The sequence below is a fragment of the Cornus florida genome, unplaced genomic scaffold (assembly GCF_030987335.1).
Source record: "Cornus florida cultivar Cherokee Brave unplaced genomic scaffold, ASM3098733v1 CherokeeBrave_3.0.0_Hap2_Chr10, whole genome shotgun sequence".
NCBI lineage: Eukaryota > Viridiplantae > Streptophyta > Magnoliopsida > Cornales > Cornaceae > Cornus > Cornus florida.
The window spans coordinates 61,857,389-61,877,087 of NW_026775580.1; the positions used below are offsets into that span (position 1 = coordinate 61,857,389).

Genomic DNA, 19,699 nt, shown 5'->3' on the forward strand with positions numbered 1-19,699 from the left:
GTAGGTGGTTGGAATTTGTAAAAGACTATCATTTTTCTATACAGTACCATCTAGGGAAAGCGAATGTAGTGGCGGATGCACTCAGTCGCCGACCTGTTGGTAGTCTTTCTGCTCTATTCACTACTGAGTGGAATGCTTTAAAGAGTGTGGATGAGTTATCGGATGCTTTTATGGCTTGCATGGTGGTTACACCTTCCATCATTCGCAAGGTTTTACAAGCACAACTCACCGATCAGCAGTGTGTCGACAAGGTCACAGAGATAGCTTCCGGAGAGGTTCCATTCTACTATGTTGGGGCTGATGGAGGTTTAAGGTACAAGGGACGGTTAGTGGTACCTTCTGCTGATAATTTAAGGAAGGATGTGATGACTGAGACTCATCACTCTGAGTTCTCTGTTCATCCAGGAGGCGATAAGATGTATCAAGATATGAAGCGGCAGTTTTGGTGGGCAGGTATGAAGAGGGACATTGCTCTTTTTGTTTCTCAATGTAGTACTTGTCAGATGGTTAAGATTGATCATCAGAGGCCGCCAAGAGCTCTACAGCCACTACCAATTTCGGAGTGGAAATGGGAGAGCATATCTATGGATTTTGTGGAAGGGTTGCCAAATTCTTTCAAGGGGCATAATTCCATATGGGTCATTGTGGATAGGTTGACCAAGTCAGCTCATTTCTTGCCTATTTGCACTGACTACACTTTGGAGCAGTTGGCGAGGCTTTACATTTCAGAGATTGTGAAGCTACATGGCATTCCATTGTCTATTATATCGGACAGGGATTCGAGCTTTGTATCTAGATTTTGGAAGAGTTTTCAGCAGGCTTTAGGTACGGAGTTACACCTTAGTACTGCTTATCATCCTCAGACTGACGGACAGACTGAGAGGGTGAATCAGATTATGGAAGATATGCTTCGGTCGTGTGTTCTGGATTTCAAGGGCCACTGGGAGGAATATTTGCCACTTGTGGAGTTTGCTTATAACAATAGTTTCCAGAAGACTATTGGTATGGCACCATTTGAGGCATTGTACGGTCGACCGTGTCGGTCACCTGTTTGTTGGAAGGAGGTTGGAGAGAATCGATTCTTAGGTCCTGAGTTCATCAAGGATACCTCTGAAAAGATTGCTCTTATTCGAGATCGCATGCGTACTGCCCAAAGTAGGCAGAAGAGCTATGCTGATCGTCGTACTCGGGCTTTGGAATTTTAGGTTGGGGATCAGGTTCTACTCAAAGTGTCTCCTATGAAGGGTGTTATGCGCTTTGGGAAGAAAAGGAAGTTGTCACCGCGATTTGTTGGTCCATTCATGATTACGGATCGCATTGGAGCTGTTGCTTATCGGTTGGCACTTCCGGATACTTTGGATCGCGTCCACAATGTATTTCATGTTTCCATGTTACGGAAATTTCTTTGAGATGAGGATCGGTATCAGCATATCGATGTTGGGGAGGTTGCGTTGCAGCCGGATGCAACTTATTTAGAGCCACCGTGTCGTATTGTCGACCGACGAGATCAGATTCTTCGTAATAAGGTTATTCCTTTGGTTCATGTTCAGTGGAGTCATCACAATGAGTCTGAGTCCACTTGGGAACGAGAGGATGTCATTCACTCACGGTTTCCTGAAATATTGGAAGAAGGTAAGAGTGAATTCCGAGGACGGAATTCCTTTTGTTAGGGGAGAAGAATGTAATACCCCTAATTTTAAAAAGGATATTCCTGGTATTTAATGGTATTTCATTTATTATTTAAGTGCATTTTATTTGATTATGTGTCATTATTTTTTTTATTATTAGGTGCTTAATTGTTTTCTTTTGTGGTGATTTAATTTATTTAAATGATATTTATTTTTAGTTATTTGATTGGAATCACTTGTTAGTGTTTTAATTATTTACTTGGCATTAATGGTTTAAGTGTAATTGATTTAATTATTTGATTGGAATTACTTGTTAGTGTTTTAATTATTTAATTGGCATTAATGGTTTAAGTGTAATTGGTTTAATTATTCTGTGTCTCTTATTTTATGTGTGTCTTATTTGGTTTAATTGGGTTTACTAATTATTATTTTGTTCAAGTAGATTATTTGTTAAGTATTTAATGGTGAATAGGGTAATTAGGTAAATACATCTAACTAGGGTTTTAATTATAGTATAAATTAGGGTTTTATATTATAGCCGTCGTAGGTTTCTACGTTAATTGGATGAGCCGGTTAGGATTGTGAGTTGGACTTAAGTGAACCTAGGGTTTAGGAAAACTCTATAAGTATAAGGTAGACGTCTGTGTAGGGATTTTTTTAAACAAAGCACACGTTTTGTGGAAGTGGAGAAGGAAAAACGCAGTTTTTTACATTCTGCCCAGATTTTATCAAACATCCGATCCTGCTTCGTCCGTGGTCCGATCGAGCTGAAATTTGGAGGATAGGTTCACGACTCAGTGACGCATAATCTGAACGGTGGAGATCAGAGTTTGACCTCGGGAACAGTGATTCGTACCTGTGAACAGTAACCGGGTTTTGGAAGTTTCACATGTTTTTTTCCATTCTGCCCATATTTCATCAAACATCTGATACCGCTTCGTCCGTGGTCCGATCGGGCTGAAATTTGGAGGATAGGTTCAAGACTCAGTGACGCACAATCTGAACGGTGGAGATCAGAGTTTAACCTCAGGAACAGTAATTCGTACCCCTGACCAGTAACCGGGTTTTGGAAGTCGCACAGTTTTTTTTTTTTTTTTTTTTTTTTTTTTTTTTTTTTTTTTTTTTTTTCCATTCTGTCCAGATTTCATCAAACATCTGATTCCGCTTCGTCCGTGGTCCGATCGAGCTGAAATTTGGAGGATAGGTTCATGACTCAGTGTCGCACAATCTGGATGATGCAGATCAGATTTTGAGTTCGGGAATAGTGTTTCGTACTCGTGAACAGTAACCGGGTTTTGGAACTCGCCGGGATTTTTTAAGAAGACGACGTTGAAACTTTGAACAAAAGTTTCTGAGGCAAGATTCTATCCTTACTCTTTCCCTTAGGCTTCATACTCTTTGCACTCTTAAATGATTCCAGGATTAATGAAGATTAAACCAAACTAAAATGATATCTGTTTTGCTATGAAACTGGTAGTTACAGTAGTGTTGTATGTTTGTTCAACCTAGACTAAGCATGTTTGTGGATGCATTGCGGTTCTATGGTTCACGTTTTTCCTTACCACTGCTAGTATAAATTATTGGAAGGATGGGTCTAGATGATAGCTATCTTAACTTCTGTAATAGCAACTGTTGGAACTTAAATACTAGGAGGATTTGAGTTTAACACTAGATCGGTTTTGTGGAACACTATAATTTGAGCATGTCTACATACATACTATGAATATTGTTTTGATACTTACATTATTACAGTTAGTATCAACTGTGGAGTTTAGGATTTTGTGATACATACCCTACATATCTGTATGTCATTTGTAGGTGTTAAATAGAAGTTTTAATTAATTCTGTCTTTATTTCAGACTAAAGGGAACAACTTAAATTAGGCATGTATATGTTGTTGTTGTGACCCTGTTTATCAATGCTTATTTTATCACTGCTAACATTGAATGTTGGATGTTGGAATTTAGTTGATATATACTTGATTTATTGGTATTATTGACTACTGGAGGATTAGAAAGTAGGCACCGGTATGGGACGGTGGCATACTAAGGATGGGTTTGGTTTTTAAAACAATACCATTACCCACTTACTTGGAATAAGGATGGGATTTACTAAAAGTTAAGTCCCGTGGATTTGTATTGTCATGGCAACTACTTATTGAGCGGCAATACCAGGGATTTTGGATGGATTTTATATATGTACTGTTATGGTGCCTCGGTATGAGTTTGAGCCTCAGAACCGATGGCTAGGGAGCGTATATGCATCGGGATGTGTAGCTGGTTACGATGGTTGGAGGTGTACCCTGTTTAGGTATAGGTACATATGCCCACTTCGTGTGCGTTTTAGCATGTTACCTCTATTCAGGTTGAGACCGGCCTGTAGTCCAGTAAGAGTCCTTTAGTATGACTATATATATATTTACGGACTATTGGCTATTGTTGAATTGTTTAGGATGTACATGCGTATTGGGCCTCTATTTGGATTGTAGTAGTATAGAACTTGCGCGTGGGCCTGACCCACTTCTATTTTTCAGGTACACGACAGTTCCAGGCTTAGACGTGTTCATGCTGAGCAGAGGTCTCTATTCACTCTTCCGACGATGTAGGGCTCTCTCTATAGTTTTATTTCTGGACGTTTATTACAGTTGTTCTATCTTCCGTTTGGATGTTTAATAGGGGTCCACTAGAGATGGATTCCCAAGTTGTAAACTGATGGAGTTTTGGAGTTTGGGTTTGATGGATTTTAATAATTATAATATTTTGCGGATTCTATTTTTAGTTCCTTCCAGCTTTAATTTCATTTCTTAATTTATTTTGTATTCCGTGTTCATTATAAAATATTAATTGTTTGATATTCCCTCGGGTTTGGGCCTGGGCCTGATCAACCCGTGTCTCGGATCCGAGGGGTATCACACTATGCCCCTTAGGCAATTGCAAAGAGAAGTTGGCACTGATCCTATACACCCATCCATTGAAAAACCTGTAGTTGGAAGGCCTAAAAAAGTAAGAAAAAAAAACAATTGGTGAGATCAATAAACTTGGTGTAGGTAGCAAAAAAAAGAAGAAGCTGAAATGTGGTAAGTGTGGGGTAACAGATCGCAACATTAGAACATGCAAAGCAACTGAGGTAATACCTAAGACAAGAGGTCAAGTAAAAGGTAAAGGAGGTAGACCTCATCTGCCTGTTATTTCTGGTATACATGGTGTACTTCCAGACAATATAGATGTAGCTGTCAGAGAAAATGAAGGGCTTCAAATAGGTGCTGCAGGTGCTGCAGGTTGTGCAAGAGGAAGAGGGCCTCGAGGTGCTGCAACTTCTACAAGAGGAAAAGAGGTTGGAGGTGCTGCAGGTTCTACAAGAGAAAGAGGGGCTGGAGGTGCTGCAAGAGGCGGAGTTATACTTGATAATGCAAAACAACTGCATGAGGTACAATGTTTAAATGACTTTCTATTTTCATAGTTTTTAAAATATGTTATACTTAAGATAAATATTTTTGTTGCATAGGTGACTTCAATACCATCAAGGTATGGGAATGTGTTGAATAATTTGTCGTAATCCTCATTAGTTGATCTGAATGTGTTATGGAGTAGTCAAGCATCATCATCACTAGGAAGGTATATCTCTTTTAAATAATTTCCATTGTAGTCATCATCTTCATCTCTTTTAATTGATCTCCATAATAATTAAGCATCATCATAATCATTATCTTCATCTCTTTCTTTATGGCAGACCCACTACAAGGGACCCAAGACTTTAGCCAACATTGGGGATAGATGGTGGCAGACAGCTTTTTTTAGTGCAGCTCATGGACTTATTAATGGAAAGGAACAACTTTTGTTTTTTGGTGTCTTTATGGTACTTTAACTATTTTTTGGTGTCTTTATGGTACAATAGCAGTCAGTATACATTTTGGGTGAACTTGTATGGATAAACACACAATGGCAGTAAGCTAGTATAGATTTTGGATGCAATTACATAGATTTTATTGCTAAGTTTGATACAATGGCAGTAAGTATGATGTTGCTAAGTTTGTGCAGTGCTGTGAGCACTATGTGGACTCTGTCAACTCTCCGTATTATTGGTTTGTTCAGTTTTTTATGGTACAATGATTTATGACTGTGGTGCATCTGTAATTGCATTTTGTACGCCTTTTATTATTTTGCTAGGTTACAGTGACTATGGTGCATTTCTTGTAGTTGTGTTACTATGCTATGTCGACTGCGTGTGTTAAGAGTTGGTACAGGTTTTGCAGTTTGTGTTACTATATGTATATTATAGTACTACATGACAGAAAAGAAACAATTGCTTCAATTATATTCATTAAAAAAATATTCAATTACAATTATATTTGATTTACTAACCATACAATTAACATTATAATACCACAAGATATAAATCTTAACAAAAAATTTTTGAAATTAGTGATTACATTGTTTCTAGTCATGCTACTTGGTACAGGTTATGCACCCACAAAATTCATATTATCATTAATGGGTAAATGTTGCACCTCCAAGTTCATATCTAAATTTCGCATCCCAACTTCTGCTCTCAAAGATGATATTCTTCTCATAGCCATCTCTCTTTCCATTTGGTTCCAATTAAAATCTCTTTGAAATTCATTGTGTTGGGGATTTATCCATATCAAGAAGTCACAACTCCTCATCGGATAACTTCCACATTCGTAGAACCTCCGCCCTAAATTCGCCGTTGTTGTTGCTCTTCTCAAAGGAGATCTTATTCCACAATAGCAATATAATTCTTCAGGCATTCTACCATGATAAGATACATTATTCGAGCTTTTTGAGGTCCTAAATGGTTCCATATACCTACAAAAAATTTACACAACTTTATCAAAACATGTTCACTATATAACTTTAAGAAAATACAAAATTTTATATTAAACAATAAACATATATCTATATATATATATACGTGGAGAATATATATATATATATATATATATATATATAAAGAGTACACAAATACCTTAACTTCTTCAAACTGTGATGGAGTTTGAATTTGTAGGACTCGGTAAGGGGAGCTGCTGTTGGAGGAGGAAGAAATGAGGTTTGGAGCCTATTTATAGAGACAGGGCTACAACGGTCATATTGTAAGGGCAATTTTGGAATTATATCAAAAAGTAACTTCACGTGCTTCATCTGTGCCGAAAATGAGCCGGAAAGGACAGCCAGGGGGTAAAACTGATCAATATTGATAGTTGAGGGACTGACTTGCTCGATTTTGTAGTTCAGGGGGGTAAAATGCTGATTCCTAATACTTGAGGGGGGTTTTATGCTTTTTTGCTTTTAATTTTTATTTTTTTGGTTAGACCGCAAAGTACGTACCCGATCCCGACCCGTTACAATTAATATTAGAGTCAGATCCCGTCCTTAATTCGGGCACGCACTTAGGGACGGATCTAAAAATTCATATGAGGGTGGATAAATTTATATAAAAGGGTCGACAGTGGGGAAATTTCAAAATTTTATAGACATAAATGCAAAAAAGTACAAATTTAGAAATGTAAAATGCAATAACAAAAAATTTCACCCGTTACAATTAATATTAGAGTCAGACCCAGTTCTTGATCTTGTATCATGCCAAACACCCGATCCAAATGAGTCTGGGTGCCTTATCTCGGGTAGGGCCCTACTACAATGAAGAAATTGCAAGTTTGAATGTAAGAGAATTGTAACGACCCGAACCCAGGAGTCCGAATCGTTAACCGGGTCCTTACTCGAACCCGAGGTCAACTAAGGACACTATCATCTTGTCCTATGTCAATACATAATATATATGTCATCCCAAGGTTTATAAAAACATAATAATAATAATAAATAAATAAATAACAATAAAATGAGATTATAGCTGCAAAGTATATCAAAACGATCTACTAACCCATCGAACCCTGTGAAGGAGCGTCGTCCACCACTTCTCGTCCGTGTCCTGAAAATTGTTAAATATAAAGGGTGAGCAAATTGCTTAGTAGGAGGCGCCTAAGACACACCTCTTATGACCCCGTGAATCCACATAGAGAATAGAAAGCATGAAAACAGGATTATACTATACTGGGGATATAAACCATAACCACAACATCCAATATAAACACAAACGTCATCCAAGTCACAAATACACTATGTATGCCAATGAAGCGCAATGCCATGCTCATGTCACTCCCTACTTCCGAAACATTTTCGTTTCAACTTCTAAACCGTTAGTGCAATCTGACCCAAGGCACCTTCAAGGCGTCACGAATGGAGGGTTGTCTAACTATCCACGACCACAAGGCACATCCAAGGTGTCGCATCCGGCTTAGTTAGCTCAACCATACTCCTTTCTAGACTACACTAACAACACGGACCACTAAATGCGTCCTAAGCGTCCGGTTTTCTCAAATACCTTTGAAAATATTTTCCCAAAAACAATTTCATTTATTTTTAAAATAAACTTTTCCCTTTACTTTCCCAATGATAATGCATGAATTATGCAATTCCTTCAATGCTATGACAATATAAAAATTTCATACATATCATCCACATCAATTAGACATATTTAAAATATGAATTTTCACACAATATCACATTCTCATATTTCTAATTCATGGTATTTTTCATACTTTCAATTTGGAAATCCAACAACTTAAATACATAAGGCTTAAACTAACATCATTTAAGCATATATCATCTCAACAAGACAGCTATCACATAATCACACATTTTCTACAACATAAAAAAATTCATTTATACAATATATAAATTTCACCTCAAGAATTTAGCACAATATAAAAATGCTTGTACATCAATTAAAGGAGATTTACTCACAAAGCTCAAAGAAATGGGTATTAGAACACCCCTACCTTAATTTTATAGAAAACCCTCAAATGGGTTCAAATTTTCAGAATTCTTAGAATGGCCAAAAGATGAAATTGCTTACATCAACTTGAAAATCTCACCGAGCTTTTCGATTTGCCGCAAACGGCACCCAAAAACTCTAAGGAATGAAAGAGAAATTGAAGCTTGAATTTTGCCACCAAAAAAAAAAAAAAAAAAACACCAAGAAGGAAGGAGAGAGAACCAGATCGGGAGAGAGAGAAGTGAGACCATCTAATGGCCTTTTGCCACAAAATGAAGCTAAGTGGTGGTGGATCCCACTACCAAAAAATCTAACATATCTTTTTTTTTTTTTTTTTTTTTTTTTTTTTTGACACCATAACCATTACAAGAATAATGTGGGTTAGATATAATTTTTTGAGTTGGATCGCAAAGCACGCGCCAAGAGAGATCGAAAAGACAAAACCTATTGCACTTCCATTTTTGGACATTGTTGTTGGGCCACTTGAATTTGCCATGATAGGCCCAACTGACCTAAAAGATTATATTTTGACAAAACTTTATGAGATTGATAAAGACATACATTTTAGGGATAATTCTATAAAAATGGTCTTTTGGTGGTAAAAAAGGTGGAGTCAAAATTCAGTTTTTTAAATTAATAAAAATTTTGCAAATGTTGATTTAGACATGAAAAATTACCATAGATTTTCTTTTGATTCCCAAATTGTCCATTCTATTATTGTTGTGAAATTATACTATTACCCCGTACCAACTTTACTAATTGACTACTCTGAAGCACAGAATATATCAATGGTCGCACAAAGCTTGAATCTGCATAACGCAAATTCAATTATATATAATTTTTAGCGAAAAGAAACTTCTTTGAGCAGGGAGAAACAAAGTGGAAAAAGGAATTCAGAGATGCTAGAAATGGATGGATCTAGCTTTGTACACATTGCTATATGTTCCTTGCCCGATCTAAAACATGCAAAGGTGCACATATCTATAAGAGAGAACATATCATCAAAAGAACAGAAATTAATAAATAACTAAAACAAACAATCCACCTAATCAATTTTCTCGAAACTAGCAGCCCGTCGAGGAAGCCAACCATCGATTACTTCCCCAACAACAGCAGAGAGCCAAGACGGCCATCCAGCAGCAACCCGTTCCCCATGCCTATGCTTCACCATATTTTGCTACTTCAGATTCGGCTTCGATCTTCTCCTCTCACCTTCAACCTTCTCCTCCTCCTGGGTCCCATCATTATTAACTTCACCATTATCATTATCAACCCTTGTTGCCCCAACCTCCAACACCTCTTTAGATTCAACACTCAAGTTCTTATTCTTATTCTTCTTCTTCTTCTTCTCACTTTCAGCCTCAAACCCTAGCAGGTGTAGTCAAACCTTAGATTTAACACTCAAACCCTTGTTGCCGGTGTTATCTAGTAAGGGCAGGAGTTAGTATTCCTTGGTAGCCGATTTTTCTCTTCTTCAGCTGGGTCAATGGCAAGGCAAAGAGGCATTGGCAACCAAACCTAAAGTGATAAAAGAGAGAAGAAGAGAGCGTGAGGGTGCAATCAATTGAATGGGTAGTTAGGTAATTTTGTAATAGGACAGTTTAGGAACTAAATAAAAATTTACATTAACTTTTCATGTCCAAGTCAGCATTTGTAAAATTTTCATTAATTTGAAAAACTAAAATTTGACTCCACTGTTTTTTACATTTAACTTCCAAAAGACTATTTTTATAGAATTATCCCTACATTTTAGTGTGTGTGTGTGTGAAAGAGTCCAACAAGAGAGAGTCCAGCTAGAGAGAGAGAGACCAGTGTGAGTGATAGGTATTTTGGTCAAAATAAAATTTGTAACGGATACATGAGTCATTCCAAACAAGCAGACGGGTATTCTTATAAATTTGATGCATTTAAGGACAGATTGGTCACTTCAATGTTTCTCTTTTACCCCTTTTAGTGCCACTCAAGGGGTGTAATTTTTTTACGACCTCATGGGGAACGTGGTTTGACCACAATTTTGATCAAAGTTTATGAGTAAAAAACTCAAACTACATGGGAGATGAGGGTTGTTCACCCGATATACAAATCGACTTATACATTACGGCTCAAATGCCAAAAATAAATAAAAAAAATTAAAATTAAAATAAAAAAAGAAAATTTTCAGATAGTCAAATAATTACTTGGGACCATTAATTTGGCAAATAATTCCCTTTGCTTTGTAAAACCTTAAAAGAGGGCATTTTTATTTTTCAAAACCCTATTTATGATACCTAATTATGGTTATTAATGTCATATTTTTTCAAGACAGGAATATTAGAGGGGAAGAGAATGATGCAAGACTCAAACACGGGCTTAGAGGGCAATCCAACTAGTAGCAGGAAACATCCAAAGTATACATCAGCCAAAATATAGTTGAAGTGTTCTCTAAGCAGGTTATAAGCTTTCAAAGCAACACACTTGGTACACTTAAAACATGGGCAACATGAATTTTCGATTTAAAAAAAAGCAATTAACTGAAATTGAGGGACAAAAACCATCACAGCCCTTCAATGCTGTGAAGGTTTTGGTCCTCCACTTACTTATATCATGCATGGCTTGAAATTTACATGAAACATGCAGGTGAACTCAAACCACATCTTCCTTTGGTTCTTGTTTTGTTGCTAGCTTCTTCCGGCTTACCTTGTATTCTCCATAAAAGTAAGAGGAGAAACCCCACAGACACATGGCTAAGGCAATGCCCTTGTCCGCATTGAAGCTTTCCGGTAAGAACATTACGGCGAAGATCTGTTGGGCTGGAAGTGGAAGAGATGTCACAAGTCCTCCCAAGAGTGATGTCGAGCAGAAGACCACACCAATACTTCCTATAAGCACTAGTTGCATTGAAATTGATGCCAACACTAGTATCAAGTAGTACTTGTTCTCACCAAGATCATATTCTCTTGCCTCTTCAGGAATAGCCTACACAAATCACAGTATAGGTGGTTCAAAGTTAGAAACAATTCAATCTAGTAGGAGATATGGCTTATGATATGAAAGAATGTAAAAAGAGAATCCACATGGCCAAACCCGTTTGTTGGGATAAAGGTATGGATGATGATGAAGAATTAATTCATACGGTTCAATCTCGTGGCACAAGAATTATGATTTAACCTTAGTGCATAAATAAAAATCACCATATATAAGATTGATTTTTAGAAATGAAGGTGGCTAAATTTCTTTTTTTAGTTATCAATCATTTCACTTGCCTGGAAATCCTTGTTGATGATCATGGGAACAGTGCAAAACAGAGTGGCAAACATGCCTAGCTACAAGGAATTGAAATTGCATGACCAAATTGAAAGTGATGGCGACGCCGGCCTTCAAGTGAATGTACTCCACTGCAGGCATAAAGAATCCATGGAGCCCAGCAGCAGCAAGCGTCATGAAAAAACCCAACAAATATTTTCCATTAGATTCTCCACTAGGACGATCTCCGCTCGTGTGAAGCCCTAGAACAACTGATCCAAATGTCATCAAAACCACAGCATTGATCGAGTAGTGAGTGAACTTTTGTTTCACAATCATAAACGCGAAAATGGCTGTGAAGGCGAGCTGAGTTGATCCGAGAAGAGAAGCAATTGTGATGGGAAGGTAAGATAAGCCAAAGGAGTAGAGGTAGCCAACAAGATCAACGAGAACTCCCAACAAGGCACTAGCTGCAGCAAGCCTTGGTGTGACCAGTAGTCTGGTGTCTCTATCCGTGGTTCCGGCTTGTGCATAAGAAATGGCAATGGGGAAGATGAGAATGGGGAAGCCAGCACTGAGTAACCAAGCAGTGAACCATTGCTTCTTTCCTCCATGCAAAAAATATAGCCTTACAAACATTGAACCACCTACTTGACCAATTGATAATAATATGCAGTTCAGGAGTACAAGCAATGCCTTAACAGGTTTGCTGCTGCTTTGGTCCATTGTTGCCTCAAATTAAGCTCGAGTGTGTGGACATTGGGTGAGAATAAATAGATTAGAAAGAAGTGTGTGTTTATTTAATTCATAACATCATTTAGAAAGAGATCGAGGAAATCCTCAATAATTTGGAAGATGTCAGCAAAAGAAGTTGGAAAAAATAGGAGGATGGCAACGTGACTGCAAAAAAAGAAGAGATTATAATATAGTGCCATTCTCAGGCAACTACTATATATTGTCGCAACACTAACAACAAAGTTTGGTCAACCTTTCGAAAAAGAAGAAAACAACAGAGTTTGGTTACTTCTTTAGCTTGCTTTACAAAAAGGAAAGACAGTGCTCGATCGATAGCAGCTTTTCTTTGTCAAAATATACACCTTTTTGGGATGACATTGTTGAGAACAATGCAAAAATATTTGTTTAGCACATGGGTATGTGGAAAGTTACGAGAAGAATGGATGTTATTGTTGTTTATGTTAACGTATATGTGTTAAGTGAGTGGTGGTTGGTTATGTTAATAGTGGGAGGTATGTGATTATTGTTTGCGTTATTGTCGTCATGGGTTATTTTGTGTTATTAATGGCTGTTTAGTAGTGCAGATTGTGTCAGTGTGGTTCAGTTTTTCTATGAATATTTACTTTATTTAAGCATGTAAGTAGAAGTTCATTAATGCAAGGAGTTTGATTTCAGTATTCTACAAGTCTCTCTACAGCTATTTTTTGTATTTTGTAACAAGAACCGAGAGGCCAAACAGGATGATCGGTTCTACATCAAAGAGAGAAGAGAATTTTTATTTTGTTTTAGTTTCTCCTTTTCGTTGGTTTTGTTTGCTTTGGAGAAGAGAGAGCTATGAGGGGAAGATTGTTGCAAAAAAAATTCAATCTTTCAAGAGAAATTTGGTCTATTGAAAACAATTTTCACACAACATTAAAAATGATAGAAGACTTAACATGGTGTGCTCCGTCGTCACGTACACCAAATTGCAAGAAAGTGTGTAGTATGGCCAAGTTTGAATTTATATAATGTCACTACCATTACTAACTATTAATGTAGTTAGAGTAAGTAAGGATCGTCCCAAGGGAAATTGGAGTGTATTTTTGCTTGGAAATCAATGTTGGATTAGTAGGTCGAATAATCAAAGATAGTTTGGTGGTTGAATTAGACTACAATTTAAATTAAATGAATGTAATGTAAGGCAATTAAAGTAAAGTGAGGTGTAGAGAATATAAGATAGGAGTCTTGGGACTTAGAGTTCACCACTAAGTATTACCTTCCTAGACAATCAATGTTTGATGGATTAGGGGGATTATATGTTGTAAATGAAAGTGTGTGCCATTAATTGAATTAACAAGTATGGATGACCAATTAAGTATACATTATCTAGTCAAATTAGTGAATAGCACAATATATCAAATCAAACCATTATTCCTTCCTTTAAGTCCACAATTAATGCACATCATCAGATTAGAGAAATATACTACTTGCATTCATAAGTATGGAATATCAAACAACAAGCATGGATTGACCTCCTATCTAAAAAAGTAAGGCAACTGCACTACAACTAAGCTAGTGACATGAAAATTAAACTAAGGAGGAGGTACAATACATCAAGAAATAAGTATGCACCATCAAACAAACCATAAGAGTAATCTATTTAAGTATCATGCCTTGACCATCACTAGATTCATAGTATTAACATATATAGACATGCATCAATGTCACAAAATCTAGAAACAAACACATGAACATTCATCCTAGCATACATAGATATATGAATAGAATTAAATGATCAATTGAAAGTATTAAACCACACAAATCATTATAGAAACAAGATTCATATATATATAAGATGTCAAGACAAACATTACAACACAAATCCCCTTTAATTACAAAGCATCAAAGTCTAGGAGGCATGCTTAGGGCTATCTTTAGCCCCAAGAGAATGGTTTAGCCACTCATTGATGTTGTCATCCAACCCTCAAGGGCTATCTCCGTGGTAAAAATGATTTTTCTTGTTCTTAGTAGAAACCCTAGATGAGTGGAAGAACTTTCCCAAATGGTGTGTATCTTTCTCTCTCTCTAATCTCTCGACTCTTCCAACCTCTATATTGAATATGGTTCCTTATAATTCTCCATATGGTTCCAAATAGTTAAAATCCTTATATAGGTAGCTCAAATGTCACACCCAATGGTCAGACCTCATGTCCTAGGACCTCCCAATTATTGCACCACGAGCACACCTTTTAATTGGCTAGAACTCTATTTTTTTTCGCACTTGAGGAAGTTCGATCGATCACAAAGGTGCTTCGATTGATCTAACTATGGTGGCGCCTTTTTGAATAATGACAAAGCTAAGATATTTTCTGGGTATTTTTGGGAAAAGGACAAAAGTAGTAGGTGAGGATAAGATCAAAATGTTCGATCGATCGGAAGGAATATTGGATCTATCGAACAGGGAAATTTCCTGAAGATAAGGACAAAAGGCTCAATCCATCTTGGCATGGTTGGAACGATCACTGTGTGATCGATTAGAGCTTGATTCGATCGATCGAAGAAGGATTCCTTTCACTACTTTGCTTCCACTTTGCTCCTTTCTTCCACTAAGCTTTAGATTGTTTCTTTTATGCTCTAATTCAGCTGAATTGACTTATTTTAGGGATAAGTGCCTGAAAAGGGAAATAACATGAAATTAGACTAAAACGGGAAAATAAGATAGAATAAAGTCTAAGAACGTTCAAGCTTAAGAGGTTTAAATGCGCACTTTTCAGCGCTTATCACAACACAAATTACAGTTTTATGACTTCAGTTTCCATATAGTAGTTTTCAATAAAACTGTTAATCAAATAAAATTTCAAATTGTCTTTTTCCAAACTATAAAACTATTTTCATATATGCATAATGTGACGATATGTTTTTACTGTGCTTGAAACGAAGGGGAATTTAATTCCCAGCCATTGGTATTTGATCTAATTGGAGTGAATTATAATATTCCAGCCATTTCCACCTTGTAATGGCCATTAATTTGTTCGTTCAAATTTATTACTAGTAAAAGAAAAGCGAACCCAAATTAATCTAATATTGTATTACATTACACATATAGGAGAAGATTTGAGGGTAGGTAAGTAATGATGAAGTCATCAATACATGGCAACTAGGTAGGTGTAGGTCTATATGGTACGGGTAGGCACATGGGTAAACTTGTAATCAAATAGTCCACCTCAAACTCAAGATGTGTTAAATGAAACCAACTTGAGTTTGGAGACGAGATAATAAAACTACTTGAGGCACTTGAGGCGCCCGAAGGCGCATGGATGACGACTTTGTGAGGATTCCGCACTTTAATGGCGTTTTGGGAAGCATGTGATTACCACTGATGGTGCGTGGCAGCGTGGTGATGGAGTTATGAAGACCGGACACGTTGCGGATGCGTGTGCGCGCGTGATTACCACTGATGGTACGTGGTGGCACGATGGCGGACTTGAGAAGATTCGACTTATTGTGGTGTATGGAAGCCCATGGAGGGATGAGATTACCACTTGAGGTGCGCGGGTGCACATGGTGACAGATTCGTAGAAATCCAACACGGTGTTTTCCCCAGCGGAAGTGGTTATGTTGTCCGTCCCACCGGAGATGGTTGAACTTCTTGGCGGTGTGTGGGGGAGTGTGAGTTTGAAAGTTGACTGCCACTGATGATAGAGCTAATGTGCTATCCTCGATAATAGTTATGATAAACTGTTAAAGATAATATATATATATATATATATATATATATATATATATATATATATATATATATATATATATATATATATAGGTGAGTGATGATGAAGTAGGTGCAACCGTGCAAGCATACATAATAACCACGTAAATGCACCAGTACGTAAACTTGTAATCTAATATTAATTTTCTATAACCTTTTCTTGTAATTATTATTATTATTATTTTTTAAATCAAATGATGGAAATAACCTGATATATATATCACTATTGTTTGAGATATACTCACACCTTGTGAGTCTCTTCAACTTTCCATGAATGTAATGACCAAAAAATAATAATAATAAAATTTAAATAAAAATAAAAATAAAAATTTCGGCATGACCTCTATAGAAAAAGTCTTACTACGACCTGCTGAAATACATATAAAATGCAATGGTTGTAACGATCCGAACCCGTAGGTCCGAACCATTAATTGGGTCGTTAACCGAACCCGAGATCAATTATAAATTTTTTTTTTTAGCATGACCTCTATTAAAAAGGAACCTACCATAACCAGTTGAAATGCATAAAAAAATTTAATGGCCTCATTTGGCCTTAAACTAATCTATCATGTCCCAACGCACAATGCAAATAATATAAAACACTCCTAAAATAACAACATACATATAAAAAGAGTCATGTTCTTTGAATTCCTTCAAAAACATCAATTTATAGTCCATGAAATATATCTGAAATCAAAAGTCCATAATTTACAACATTATACATATTATATAAAAGTTTTACATAATAGTTAAAATTTACATTTACAAAATATTAAAGTTCTAAAACAAAAATAACAAAACATATATCTCCAATCTTGTCTAAACTTGTGGTGGATTGTCGTCCGCCACTTCCTTCCCATGACATGAAAAATGTTAAATATAAGGGGTGAGCAAATTGTTCAGTAGGTGGTGCCTAAGACACACCTTTTGTGACCATGTGAATCCAGGAAAGGAATAGAAATAAAGGAAAACGGGATCATGCTATACCGAAGAAGATTACGATACAATTACAAGGCTAAAAATAAATAATGTCGTGCCATAAAATGTAATACCGTGCTATGTCGCTCCTCATTTCAAAGCCATCCATCACTTTTGAAACCATTAACATAACTCGTCCTTTGGTGACTCTGCAGCGACGTGAGAGAAGGATTGGCTATTGTCCCTGACCCTTGGTACCTCCGCGACGTCATTTAGGCCTAGCTAGCTCAACCACGCTAAGGTGATTTTTTCATTTCCCTCTAGGTTACATTAATGCCACGGACCTTTGGTACCTCCTCGGTGTCTCGGCGTCCGAGTTTTCACAAAACCTCTTATCAAAAAAAAAAGAAAAAAATCTTTCCCAAAACCCCTTTCATTTCAAAACAATTCTTTCCCATTTTTCCTTGCCTAATACTATGCATAAAATGTGTCATAAAATTATACAATCCTACTTCAACAACCTTGCATGCTTAATGAGGAAATTCACACCCAACATCTCATACTCACAATTAGTACAATTTTCAACAACAACATATTTAAATTAAGAACATAATCATTTAAGCATGCCTTTGTCATGTCCCTTCAACAAATCAATTATGCACACCATTTAAACATGAAATTCACAAAACTTATAATATTCAACCTTAACAACTTACATATTTAGTAAAGAATTTTATACAAAACCTAACATGCTTACACTTAGCACTATCTCAACAACCACACATTTAAATTAAAAATATAATCATTTAAGCATGTTTATATCATATTTCATTAACAATCAACATACGCATCACTAAACATGAAATTTACATGGAATTATAACTCATACACATAACATCAAGACAACTTAGCATGAATTAATCACAATTTAACATGTTACAATACAAATTATGAGAGAATAATTCACCAAGAATCAAGAGATTGTAGATTAAACACCCCTACCTCCAAGAATAAGAAAACCCCCAAATTGAGCCCAAATTTCGAATTTCCTAAGGTTAGCCAAATGAGAAATTGCTTACATCAATGTGTAGATCTTGATGTGCTCTCCTTTTTGCCGTGAATGTCACCCAAAAACTCCAAGGAATGAGAGATGAATTGAAATTGAAGCTTTGATGTGAAAAGAAAAAAAAGAAACCAATAATGAGAAGAAGAAGAGAGCATTACGGGTGAGAAGATGAAATGAGGCCAAAATGACCATCATTGAATTTCCAAGAGTTCTAAACTCAAAGAAATGCCCCAACTAACTTTCGGACACACTCGGCACACTCCACGGTGTCCGACACGCAAAACGAGAAAAAACAAAAATACTCTCAAAAAATTTTTAAAATTCAAAAAATTCCAAAAAACGAAAAATGATAAAATTGAAAACATTACAATCTACCTTCCTTAAGAAGAAGGCCCACAACCACACACTTTCCCGAGAAAACCTCACAAAACCCCAAGACCATGAACTCACCGACATTATTGCCTTTGACACTGAACGTCACCAGGCAATCACGCACTACTGCCAAAAAAACCCAATATAGTTACCCATTTCTTACCTCATCATACCACAAGACCAACTAGACCATACGCCTAACTCATAACGAACATCAGTCCATTCTACATTGCCACGAAAGGCTCCAAAGCCCGAAAAAAGAACAGTCACCAAACCACCAAATAAGACAACATCCAACCACAACTCATCCTTCAAAGGGCATACTAAATCCCAATTCTATACATCTCTGTTAGACAAAGAACTCGTTATCCAACACGTAACTACACCATCACATAACTGCACCAACGACTACTAATCGCACTATACGACGATCATTATACTTATCAACCTCAAGATGACCAAACAACAATCCTCCCAACAATTACATAAACATTAGTCACCAAATTAGTAAAGCGCACTATCTTGTACCCATGACACAAATCCTCAAAACAAGATCTTCAATAATCAATTATCATACCACAAACCTTTCATTGGACACTTGATCCTACCTAACATACCTCGTTACCCGTGACAACCACCTGAATCCACACTGTCACACCGACACAATCCGTAATTTCGTGCTCTCACTGTTTCTGACAAGTTAAAACAATCATGGACCTTTGACTCGACATCGTGCTAAAAATGGACTAACTCATGAGAAATAGTTGGCTAAGCCATTCTCATCATCCATCCGATCTCAACACAGACGTTCGTTCCTGTCCTCAAGTCTAAACCTCAAACATAACCCCACATAGTTCTCAAAATAACCATGAGATCCACTCTCTAATTAATCTGTCACTTTATATAACCTCAACAACTATACAGTCACATATTAGCTCTAAAAACCCTAATCATGCCTCAATCATACAACTCTTAACAAGCTAAAAACAACACGGCATCAAACGTCACAATCATCAATTCGTATAGGAGATCTCTAATCTTCTCAAAAACACCCATACCAGATAGACAACTCCATATCATCATTCGGTTCAATTCTTACCTCTTCAAAACACGCAATACGACCGTCTCATACCCAAAACCTCAAAACCAAAGTCAATCATT

At 36.7% G+C, this 19,699-nt stretch overlaps 1 pseudogene; it reads right to left on the reverse strand.

Moving 5' to 3' along the window:
- Positions 1-11,102: 11,102 nt before the first annotated feature.
- On the reverse strand, positions 11,103-12,428 carry LOC132277698 (purine permease 1-like; annotated as a pseudogene).
- Positions 12,429-19,699: the final 7,271 nt, after the last annotated feature.